The following is a 12,333-nucleotide window of genomic DNA, read 5'->3' as shown; positions in this document are numbered from 1 at the left end:
CTTCGGATTCATACAATGATTTGACCGATAAAAGTATGGAAATGCTCTTAAAAAGAATTAAAGGTAAAATCTTTTCAGCATCCTTCTTTACCAAGAAAAACATTTTACCTTTAATTCTTTTTAAGTGCATTTCCATACTTTTGTCGGTCAAATCATTGTTTGAATCCGAAGAAATATCACCAATATCATATTAAGCTTGTACGGATCAGACTTGGAAGAAAGTTTAGAACAAAACTTCCTATAATCTTTGTCATCATAGAGTCTTATGATCCCCGCTTTATGGGAACTGCCATGACCAACGGAAAACATTCTGTCTTTATCAACGTTGTCACTATCAATCAAACTTCTTTTCCTCTTGGAAAGTGAAGTAGAGAATTCCTCTATAACCTCTTTTATCTACTTAGGAAATGTTAAATCCTACCTATACCATCACTATTTTGAAACACATGTCGTTGCCTTCTCATTATCATTGTAGCTATAGAGATCAACAATTGATCAAAGACACACCCTGTCAGGTACTGTATCCAAGTTATTCTCTGTATCCAAGTTCATCCCGAGTAATAGTACCACGAGGATAATCACCAAAGCCACCAGACAGCTTTATGATGCCAGTGAAGCAAGATGAGCTATTCAATGAAACTCGTATTGTAAAGAAGAAGAAAGAGACTAATTCAAAGAGGAGGGTCGAGCCTCGACTATATACATGTAAGTTTTTTATTTTTCATTAAGTATTTTGATTTACTTTTATATAAATTTTGAAATACTAATTCAATATATATAATTTTTCATATAGGTTCGCTTCACATGCAGCTGACGTGGGGGAATTCATACGCAGTCAACCACCTAATGAATCGGGCGAGGCAATCCAACTTTCGGACGAGGATGCTGAAAGAACACTCCTTGAGTACTTTATATACTTTGAACTAGACAAATATTTTTAGTTCTATTGTGTTAGTTCTTTTTAGTTCAAATGGACTTGTAATAAGTGTTAACTTAGTTTTGTTAGCTTAATGTGTTAGTTCTATTGATTGTTGCTTTTAATTATTGTTGTTGTTGTTGCTGGCATAAAATGCCTGTTTAGGATGTTTGGTAAGCTGGCAGGTGGTGTAGCTGCCAAAACAGGCAGTTTCTGCCAAAAATATACCAAGAAAAGCGACCAACTTTGGTCTCTATTTGGTCGCATTTCATTATAAAAAAATAATTTTCTGGGCAATAGCGACCAACCTTGGTCACTACCTGCCCAGATTTCTATTAAAAAAAATACAATTTCTGGAAATATAGCGACCAATGTTGGTCGCTTATCTTTAAAAAAAAATTAAATTCTTGAATTTAGCGACCAACTTTGGTCTCTATTGTCCAGATTTTAAAATATAATATTTGGATTAGAGACCAAAGTTGGTCGCTTTCTAATGATTAATGATAAATTAAAAACAACGTATTTAATATGTAGAGACCAACTTTGGTTGCCAAATTTATATTATTAAATTAATATAGCGACCAAAGTTGGTCAATAAAGTCAAAATCAGAATATTTGGTCCTTTTACCTTAGAGACCAAAGTTGGTCGCTAATTAGCGACCAACTTTGGTCCCTAAAATAAAGGGACCAGCAATATTGCGACCAGGCATGTTTGGTCGTTTTTTGGTCGCTTTTAGGCCTATAAGCGACCAACTTTGGTCGCTTTTTGTGGTCGCTTTTTACCGGATTTCTAGTAGTGTTTATTTATTTAATTCAGAGTCGCCACTTGGGAGATTTATGGTGTCCCAAGTCACCGGTTGAATCCCGAATCGAGGAAAAGATTAAGGGCTTCGTAGCAGTTTATATGCAGTTCAGATAATATCAAAGCGGTAAAAAGCATCACTTAGCACATTAGGCCCAAACATGTAAAAAAATCGGATAAAACAAGCCAATTATAACAATTATTTAAAGCTCGAATTCTGAACCCTGAACCAGAGATTCTGGGTTTTGGTCCCCAGCAGAGTCGCCAGAGCTGTCACACCTCCTTTTTCAACTGCGCCCGCAAGGGCGTAGGGGAGTTTTTCCAATTAAAGGACAATCGAAACGAGATTTATTTATTTAATTCAGAGTAGCCACTTGGGAGATTTATGGTGTCCCAAGTCACCGGTTGAATCCCGAATCGAGGAAAAGATTGACTCTGTATTACAGTCAATGAACCCGAAATCTGAGTAAGAAATTCTGTTAACCCGAGAGAAGGTGTTAGGCATTCCCGAGTTCCCTGGCTCTAGCACGGTCGCTCAACTATTATATTTGGCTTAAATTATCTGATTTTAACAATTATAAATCTACGTGCAAATTTTAACCTTAACCGCTTTTATTCATTTTTATTTTAAAAGAGAATTGCAACGTCATGAAAATGCGTCTCGAACTGCGCCACATAAATGCACCCGCCATTTTTGACACATTCCGACTTTGTTGAGATTTGGATTTGGGTCACATAAATATGCACTCGAGTTTAGGGAGGTAACGTTATTAAAATACGCGCCTAAAGAGACTAACGCGATATTATTTTGGGGAAGACCATGAAATTCACTAAACGACCCGTTCCTGAAATCTAAGGATTTAAATATATACATCTATCGAGGCCCCCGCAATTTATGCATTTAGGCGAGGCTCGCCTTATTTTATTATTTTAAAGGTCCATCCTAAAACAATCTATAATTTTCTATTTAATTCGTCTCTAAAATGAAAGCAGTCCTAGTTAATTAATGTGCGTGAAAGATCCGAAATTACATAACTCGATTTCAAACAGTTAAGCCCCAGAGTTGAACGAAGAGAGCGGGACATTTCCAGCACACGACTAAAGCTTCATTTCACATAAAATGGGCCACCTGAGCCCACAACGGCTCATACACCTAGTATCCTATCAATGGAACTTCCATAGCCAGGGCAGGAATTATTTAGGCCTCAGGGATCATGACAATCCAACTTGATCAATGGTTGTAGGGGGAGCTAATTTGCAGAATTAATCATACTTGCATCAAACTCATAATTTCTAATTTTTGCACTCGAGCTTAACATCATTTTTAAGCTATTGTAGCACTGATTTTAACACACAGCTCAATTCTCATTTTTGTTTAGCACATAACTCACAATTGTTTGATCATCCCTATTAGAGTAGAAATGGTATTACCTATAACTTACTCTAATGAATCACTTATCCAATATGATTTAAATCACACATGGAGTCATGGATAATTTCAAATTCGAAACTAAACATACGTGACCTAGACTAACGTGAATATGCACCTATTTGCTGTGATTTGCCTTTGATTTTTAGTGTGGCGAGCAACTAACCCGAACAATGAAACTATTTGACACTATGGACTTGATTTCAACAGAAATGAGCTACATATTAGAGTTAACAGTCCATCACAATTCAAAACAAACTCAAATCGGTTAAACAACAATCTTAATTATACAGGTGCCTATTATCCACAAGTTATAAAACAATACATAGCATGTTAATAATCCAACTAGTCCCTTACAGGCGCATTAATGCACAAATTTATCATACAAATCTTAAAGCTAACTGTATTATAATAAACTAAAAAAAATAGTAAAGCTTTAATGGATGTCAAACAGCAATTGCCTTTCCATTCCACTGAAGAAACTACATCAAAACAAGTTCAAATGTGTACCTGGAGAAATGCAACACAGGAAGAGGAGAAAGAATAGTCAGCAGTAGGCTAGCAACAGTCAATACAACAAAAATACACCAGTAGCAGCAACTCAATCAATACTCCAAAAAAAACCAGAAAGGTTGTAAACTAACAGCAACAACAAATACCAAGACAAACAGACTCAACCAAGCTTGTATTAAACCCAAAACTGAACCAGTAGACCACTGAACCACTTAAGCAATCAAAAGGAATGAGAATCACTGTCCAGAATTCGAATTATATCTACGGATGCAATAAAACAGTATCTTTCTTTTGATTTTTGTTCTTAAACTCTCCAGCACTCTTTAAAAGAAACTGATCACTTTCAAAGCTCCCAAATGTTGTTCTTTTTTTTCTCCTTAAATTCTCTCCTTAAGGTCCTATTTATCCTGTTGCGGATCCTCTTTTGAAGTATATTTTAATCCCTTTTAGATCTATCCTTCACCTTTCCAAGTTGTACCTACTCTTGCACATGTATCCCTCAATTTTTATCATTATCCTCATGCTATTCTGATTTTCCACCCTTAAAGGCACTAGGCATGGTTCAGTTGAATTTCCTTTTCAGTTTTTTAATCAAAATCCCATGTTATTCTCAGATTTCCACTCTCTAAAGGTGCTAGACAGGGTGTCAGCTCTACTGCATTTTCAATTCTTAATTAAAAAACCCTAAAGCCCTATAAAGCTTTGAATTATTATAACCAGGACAAACGATTCTTTAAAACATACTTGTCATGACATTAGCAAGAAACATTCAATGAACAAACCTATTTGATATTTGACTTCCGAAACAATTAATATAATTATTTCAAACGAGGAATCAGAATACCACGAGACACGAACATGCTGATTAAAACACAAGTTAACTGATTTGTATAAACCGTGAAAATGAAAAACTAGAAATCTAATGATTCATATGGCAGGTGCAAACATCAGCAATTAAATACAGGGGTTGATTAACATATCCAAAATCAGAAAATAAGAACTAACAGAAACAACTAAATTGGACAGGAAAACTAAAATTAACAAAAATACGTACGGCTAAGCTAATCTAAAGCAAAGAAATGTGGTTCGAAGTAAATTGCAATTTTAACCAGAAAAATAAACCAATCAAATACATGCAGAAGAAAAGAGGGAGAAGCAGAGGTGAATCGAGTAAAACAGGAAGAAAGTGCCACAGGGGCTCACCGATTCAACTTTGAACTCACTTGGCGTCTTGACTCGCAGGGAACTGAGGCTAATCATTTGTTCTTATTAAGAACAAATGACCAGCATCAGTTCCTGCAGTGAGTCGAATCTTCTTATTACGGGAACACAGTCCTCAGTCGACGTATGCCAACAACTCATCGAGAACCAATTTTGAAACTTTAAGGCTCAGACTCAGATTTGAGATTCGAAAGAACATAGTAATATTCGAGGGAAAACAATGATGGATGGTGTATGAGGAGGTCAAGGTGGTTGTGGGGTGTGATTTTGGAGGTCATCGAAGAAGGTGAGGTTTTTGGCTGATTCTTTGATTGAAGATTCGAGAAGATCGGGGATGATTCGAAGGTAGTGGTTTGAGGGGTCGGGGTGGGGAGGCTGAGGGGAAGCTATGGTGTGAAATTGGGGGTCATTGGAGCACTGTCCACCGGGTTTCAGGCGATAGAGTATGGTGGCGTCTATTAGGGTTTTTGGTCGTTTGGTCTCTCTGAAGGAGACGACTGAACAGGGGGGGGTGTTTGGAAATGAGAGGGGGTAATGGGTCTGGGGTATTTTGGTATATTAGATTGAGGGGATTAATGTGATCTGTTGGATCAGTGAAGATCGACGGTCCAAATTAGGTTAGGGGGTCAAATGGGGTCGTTTTGGTTAAGTACTGAGGCGGGTTTAGTTCGGGGTAAACGGGTCGGGTTCGGTTCTTGGATATGGGTATTGATCTGTGACCGTTGGATGTGGCTTGGTTGAATGGCTGAGATTTTTGCCATTGAAACGACGTAGTTTGGTCCCTATACTACATCGTTTCACTATCCTGTGAGAGGAGCTACCTGGACCGGGTTTGGGACATGCCACTGGGCCAGGGATTTGAGCCCAATCCGATTTTCCTTCCTAGTTTTTGTTCTTTTCATTCATTTTGCTTTCTAAATTATTTTCTAAAATTATAAACCAAGTTAACTTATTAAAAATACTAATTATCTTCTAATAACATTTATCACATATAATTAAATGCCAATTAACAATAAAATCACACAATTCAACATTAAATGCTAAAAAATGCAAAGTACATTATTTTTTATGATTTTTATTTTCGTAAAACAAATCAGTGGTTAATTAATCCTAAATTGTAAATGCAAATGCAACACATGTATTTTTGTATTTTTCAGTAGTAAAAATAGAATAAACATGCACAGACAAATACAAATAAATCACAAGCAACACACAACTATTTTATTTTGAATTTTTATGGGAGTAGTTCTTGTAGGGCAAAAATCACGTGCTCACATATAGTACTATATAGCAAGTTACTTTGTTTTCTATATTACTAGCTTCAACTACTTTCACTTATTATTCACATGCTCAGTTAAATATTATTAAATACAGTATCATTTAAATGATTTGACACTAGATATATGTTCTTTACATGCATGTTAATGTACGAAGAAGTTATACCAGGTTTTTTTTTCTATTTCCACTACTGGAAATAGGGCCTATGGCAACACTTTTTCCTGCAACGGTTGTGCAGCCGTTACTATAGATATGTATTGCAACGGTTGTAACCGTTCATAAGGTTCTATGTGCTACCACCACACTCTAGCAATGAAGTCGTTGCATTAGTGTCGCAACCGTTGCTGTAGAGTGACTTTTTGCAACAGCTTCTGTAACTGTTGCAATAAAGTGATCTGTGGCAACGGTTAGGTGACTTATTCTTTTATTGGAACAGGTTATTAGCTCAGTAAATACCCCCCCTCATTGCTAAACCTGCCACAAACTTATTTTTTACTTTCACCGAGGCTCCACAATTCATTTCTCACTGCCATAACCTCTCCCTCTTCTCTGCCATCATTCCACCACTACCACGCCCTCGTTAGAGCCCCAAAAACTCTCCTTCATGAATGTCGTGCTCCTTACAATTGTGACACCAGTTTCCTCGACCAACCTCACCACTTGAGAAATGTCTGCCACCATCAAAACCAACAACGATGACCACCCAACTTCAATAATTTCACCGCACTTACTGTCAGACTCATGCAATCTATCCTAAAGCCATGAATTCATCCCACGAAATCTTCGTCGGTAGATCTATTTGAGGTTTCTTCGATAGAAATCGGTGGCTGAGGGAGAGCAAGAGGAAGTTATAAATTTTTAGGGTTTCTTCCTTAATCACCTTTTTTAGCTTATTAATTTCTTGTGGAGTCCATTATTTTCTTTCAATTGAAGATTTGAATCTAAATTGGGGATTTCTTGAGGTTTCTTATATTATAATTCCTCTCCTCTCCTTTGCTCTTGATTTTTTTTTAAAGAAAATAGAATATTTATGAAACCATGTTAGGTGTTGTCCTGATTTTCTTATCATATTTGGTTTTTCTATCTTTTGAACAGGTTCACCTTACCTAGAAATTTTGACAATGAGATACAAGGACTTTGGCTTCTTAATACTCTGCTAGACTCTTGGGATACTCTTCATGTTTCTTTGACAAATTCAGCTCCTGGAGGTAAGGTGACCATGGAATATTCCAAGAGTGGTGTGTTGAATGAGGAAGTAAGGAGAAAATCTCTGGGTTCGTCCTCACAAGAAGATATCTTGGTTACAGAAGATCGGAGGCGAGATAGAACAAAAGGCTCGAGGAATAGAGGTAAAAGTAGAAATGTCACGACCCTAACCCCAAACGCGGTCGTGATGATGCCTTTCATGAAGACAAGGCTAGCCAGTTATACTCAATTCGCTTTTCAAAACAGTTATTCAACATAAAGATAGTCTAACTATGATTAATAATACCAAACATCGGAAAATATCGATGACAATGCGGAAATATACCCGACACAACCCAAACCGGGGTGTCACAAGTCATGAGCAATTAAGGATCCTGATACCAGTATACTAAATACTATATTTAGTACAACTGTTTGAAGAAACATAAAAGTAATAAGATAAGGGAGACAAGGGGGCTGCGGACGCCAACAACTGCCTCGTAGTCTCTGAAACACTGCCTGGACTGGAGGGATCAGCACTTAGGAGCGGGACTTGCTACGCCTGTATTTGCACACAGGGGTGCAGGGAGTAAAGTGAGTACTCCAACTCGGTGAGTAATAAATATAAATAATGACCGAAAGTAAGAAAACACGCAAAACACAAGGCATTCTATACTGAAGCAGTAAAACACTTAAAACCAGTAACTCAGTGAAGAATCAAGTAAAATCCCTTTTTAGCAGGTATAATAAGTAATTAACAGGTAATTAACAAGTAAAGGTTCGCCACTTGGGCACAGTATCAACAAAACCACCCCTCGGGCAACATCTCAGAACAGTGCCAGCCCCTCGGGCCCAATCTCAGAACAGTGCTATCCCCTCGGGCCCAATCTCAGAATAGTGCCATCCCCTCGAGCTCAATCTTACATCACAATGGGTACCCACACTCACTGGGGGTGTACAGACTCCGGTAGGGGCCCCTTACGGCCTAAGCGCAATATCAAGCCACATCGTGGCATCAAATCTAGGCCCTCGGCCTCATATCAGTCAAGCCGCCTCGTGGCGTATATATCTCAGGCCCTCGGCCTCATAAACAATATCAACAAGCCACCTCGTGGCGTACATATCTCAGGCCCTCGGCCTCAATCAGTATCAGTGTTTCCTTACAACTAGGCCCTCAGCCTTACTCAGTTAAAAAGAATCACAAGCCCCTCGGGCATTAGTAAAACAGTATTTCTCAGCCCAAAACATCATTTAGAATATCATTTAAGTCTCAAAACGGAGTAAATATGGTTGAGTGGTAAAACAGTAGAAAATAACATGACTGAGTTCAATTAATAAGTCAAAACAGTGAGGAAATAGTAATAAAAGTTCTCGAAGGGTTCAAATAGTTGGCACGAAGCCCAAATATGGCAATCAGCCCAAATCATGATGATAGCAAATAAGTTTCAGTCAAATAGGCGATAAAATCATCAATCGGGACATACCAAGTCACAAATTCCCAATAATGCACGACCCCACGCTTATCAACAAGCGTGTGCCTTACCTCAATATAGCACTACGATGTGAAATTCGGGGTTTCAAACCCTCAGAACATCATTTACAAACATTACTCACCTCGAACAGGCTAAAACTCTAGCTCGCGACGCCTTTGCCCCTCAAATTAGCCTCCTCGTATGTCAAATTTATCCAAAATCAGAACAAATACGTCACAATATGCTAAGGGAACAAAGCCCAAGCGAAAACAATCGAAAAATACCAAAAATCCCGAAATTAACAAAACTCGAGCCCCAGGCCCACTTCTCAAAACTCAAAAAATTTCACATCATTAGATTCCTCGTCTCCCCACAAGCTCATACATATCAAAATCACAAAAATCGGTGTTCAAATGGTCCCTCAAATCCTCAATTTAAGCTCTCTAAAACTCAAGCCCTAAACCTCCATTTTTAGTCCTTTAATTCCTTAAATTTCAGCCCCAATCCATGAAATATTACCATAGAAGTGTGTTTTAAGTCCAAAATCCTTACCTCAACAAAGTCTCTTTGATTTTTCTCTTCAAAATCGGCCAGAGCTCCCAATTCCGAGTTCAAAAATGGTTAAACTCTTCAAAAATCGCGAAGGATGAAATATATACCTTTTGCCCAGGCCTTTCCGCATTTGCGGTCCAAAACTCGCTTCTGCGATACTGCATTTGCGGTCTACCATCCGCTTCTGTGAAATTAACTTAAGGGACTAAAAATCGCATCCGCGACCACATTTCCGCATCTGCAACATCGCAGATGCGGTCACACTAACCGCTTCAGCGGTCGCTACTCATTAGGCCATTTTTCGCTTGTGCGATAAATCCTCCGCATCTGTGACTCCGCAGAGGAGACCATCCTTACCGCTCCTGCGGTCACTGGAAAGTCCTCACAATCCGATTCTGCAGCCATTCCATCGCATATGCGGCGCCGCACCTGCGACCCCCAAACCGCAGGTGCAAAAATACCAGAAGCAGCAATATCTAAAGCTACATGAAACATCAAACCTCCCTGTTAGCCATCCGAAACCACCCTGAGGCCCCTGGGACCTCAACGAAAAGCACCAACATGACCCAATACCTTATTCAAACTTGTTCCAATCATCAAAACACCTCAAACAACATCAAATCTACCAAATCACATCAGATTCAAGCCTAAGTTTCTAAAAATCTTCCGAAATACATTTTTGATCAAAAACCAAACCAAACCACGTCCGAATGACCTGAAATTTTGCACACACATCCCAAATGACATAGCAAAGCTACTGCAACTCTCGAAATTCCATTCCGACCCCTATATAAAATCTCGCCTAACAATCGGAAATCGCCAAAATATCAATTTTGCCAATTCAAGCCTAATTCTACTCCGGACCTCCAAAACCAATTCCGATCACGCTCCTAAGCCATAAATCACCTCCCGAAGCTAACCGAACCATCGAAACTCACATCCGATCTCTCTAACACATAAGTCAACATCCGGTTGACTTTTCCAACTTTAACCTTCTTAAAAGAGACTAAATGTCTCATTTCTTACCAAATCCTCTCCGAACGCAAACTAATCAACTTGATCACTTAAATACGGATAACGAAGCATAAAGAAACATAAATGGGGGGAAACTGAGCGGTAACTCATAAGACGACTGGCCGGGTCATCACATCCTCCCCAACTTAAACAAACGTTCGTCCTCGAACGAGTCAAGAAACATACCTGAAGCCTCAAAAGGCCCAATGAATTGAGGACCCAATTTCCCTTTTTTCCCAAATCTCATAACACCCTTCATGGGTGAAACCTTCAATAGAACCTTCTCGCCAACCATGTAGGACACATCTCGAACCTTCCTATCAGCATAACTCTTTTGCCTCGACTGTGCTGTACGAAGCCTCTCCTGAATCATCTTTACCTTTTCCAAGGCATCCTGCACCAAATCAGTCCCCAATAGCCTAGCCTCGCTGGGCTCGAACCAACCAACTGGAGATCTACACTGCCTCCCATAGAAAGCCTCATATGGAGCCATCTGAATACTCGACTGGTAGTTGTTGTTATAAGCAAACTCTGCAAGCGGTAGAAACGCATCCCATGATCCTCCGAAATCAATGATACAAGCACGCAACATGTCCTCCAATATCTGAATGGTACGTTCGGATTGCCCATCTGTCTGAGGATGAAAAGCTGTGCTTAACTCCACCTAAGTACCCAACTCCCTCTGCACGACTCTCCAAAACTGCAAAGTAAACTGAGTACCTCTATCCGAAATGATGGAAACTGGGATACCATGCAAACGAACAATCTCTCGGATATAGATCCCTGCCAACTGCTCTAAAGAATAGGTAGTACACACAGGAATGAAGTGCGCGGACTTGGTCAGCCGATCCACAATCACCCAAATAGCATCAAACTTCTTCAAAGTCCATGGAAGTCCAACAACAAAGTCCATAGTGATCCTCTCCCACTTCCACTTAGGAATATCCATCTGCTGAAGTAAGCCACCCGGTCTCTGTTGCTCATATTTCACATACTGACAATTGAGACACCGAGCCACAAATCACACAATATCTTTCTTCATTCTTCTCCACCAATAGTGTTGCCTCAAATCTTGATACATCTTCGCAGTACCCGGATGAATGGAATATCGCGAGCTATGGGCCTCCTCCAGAATCAACTCCCGAAGCCCATCCATATTGGGCACGCAAATCCGGCCCTGCATCCTCAACACCCCATCATCACTGATGGTCACATATCTAGCATCATCATGCTGAACTCTATCCTTAAGGACAAGCAAGTGCGGATCATCATACTGGCGCTCTCTGATGCGATCATATAAAGAAGATCGAGAAACCACACAAGCCAACACCCGACTGGGCTCCGGAAATATCTAATCTCACAAACCGATTGGCTAAGACCTGAACATCAACTGCAAGAGGTCTCTCCCCAATTGGGATGTATGCCAAACTTCCCATACTCACCGCCTTTCGGCTCAAAGCATCGGCTACCATATTGGCCCTTCCCGGATGGTACAATATAGTGATATCATAGTCCTTAAGCAACTCCAACCATCTCCGCTACCTCAAATTAAGGTCCTTTTGCTTGAACAAATGCTGAAGACTGCGATGATCAGTGAACACCTCACAAGATACGCCATACAAGTAATGCCTCCAAATCTTCAATGCGTGAATTATGGCAGCCAACTCTAAATCATGAACGAGGTAGTTCTTCTCATGGAGCTTCAAATAATGAGAAGCATAAGCAATAACCCTACCCTCATACATCAATACACAACCAATCCCAACTCTCGAAGCATCATAATACACGGTATATGAACCTGAAGCTGATGGCAAAACTAACACTGGAGCGGTGGTCAAAGCTGTCTTGAGCTTCTGAAAGCTCTCCTCACACTCGTCCGACCATACAAATGGAACACCTTTCTGAGTCAACTTGGTCAAGGGCGATGCGATAGATGAGAATCCCTGAACAA

The sequence above is a fragment of the Nicotiana tabacum genome, chromosome 3 (genome assembly GCF_000715075.1).
Source record: "Nicotiana tabacum cultivar K326 chromosome 3, ASM71507v2, whole genome shotgun sequence".
Taxonomy (NCBI): domain Eukaryota; kingdom Viridiplantae; phylum Streptophyta; class Magnoliopsida; order Solanales; family Solanaceae; genus Nicotiana; species Nicotiana tabacum.
The sequence above is the reverse complement of the archived record's forward strand: the minus strand, read 5'-3'. Positions refer to the sequence as shown.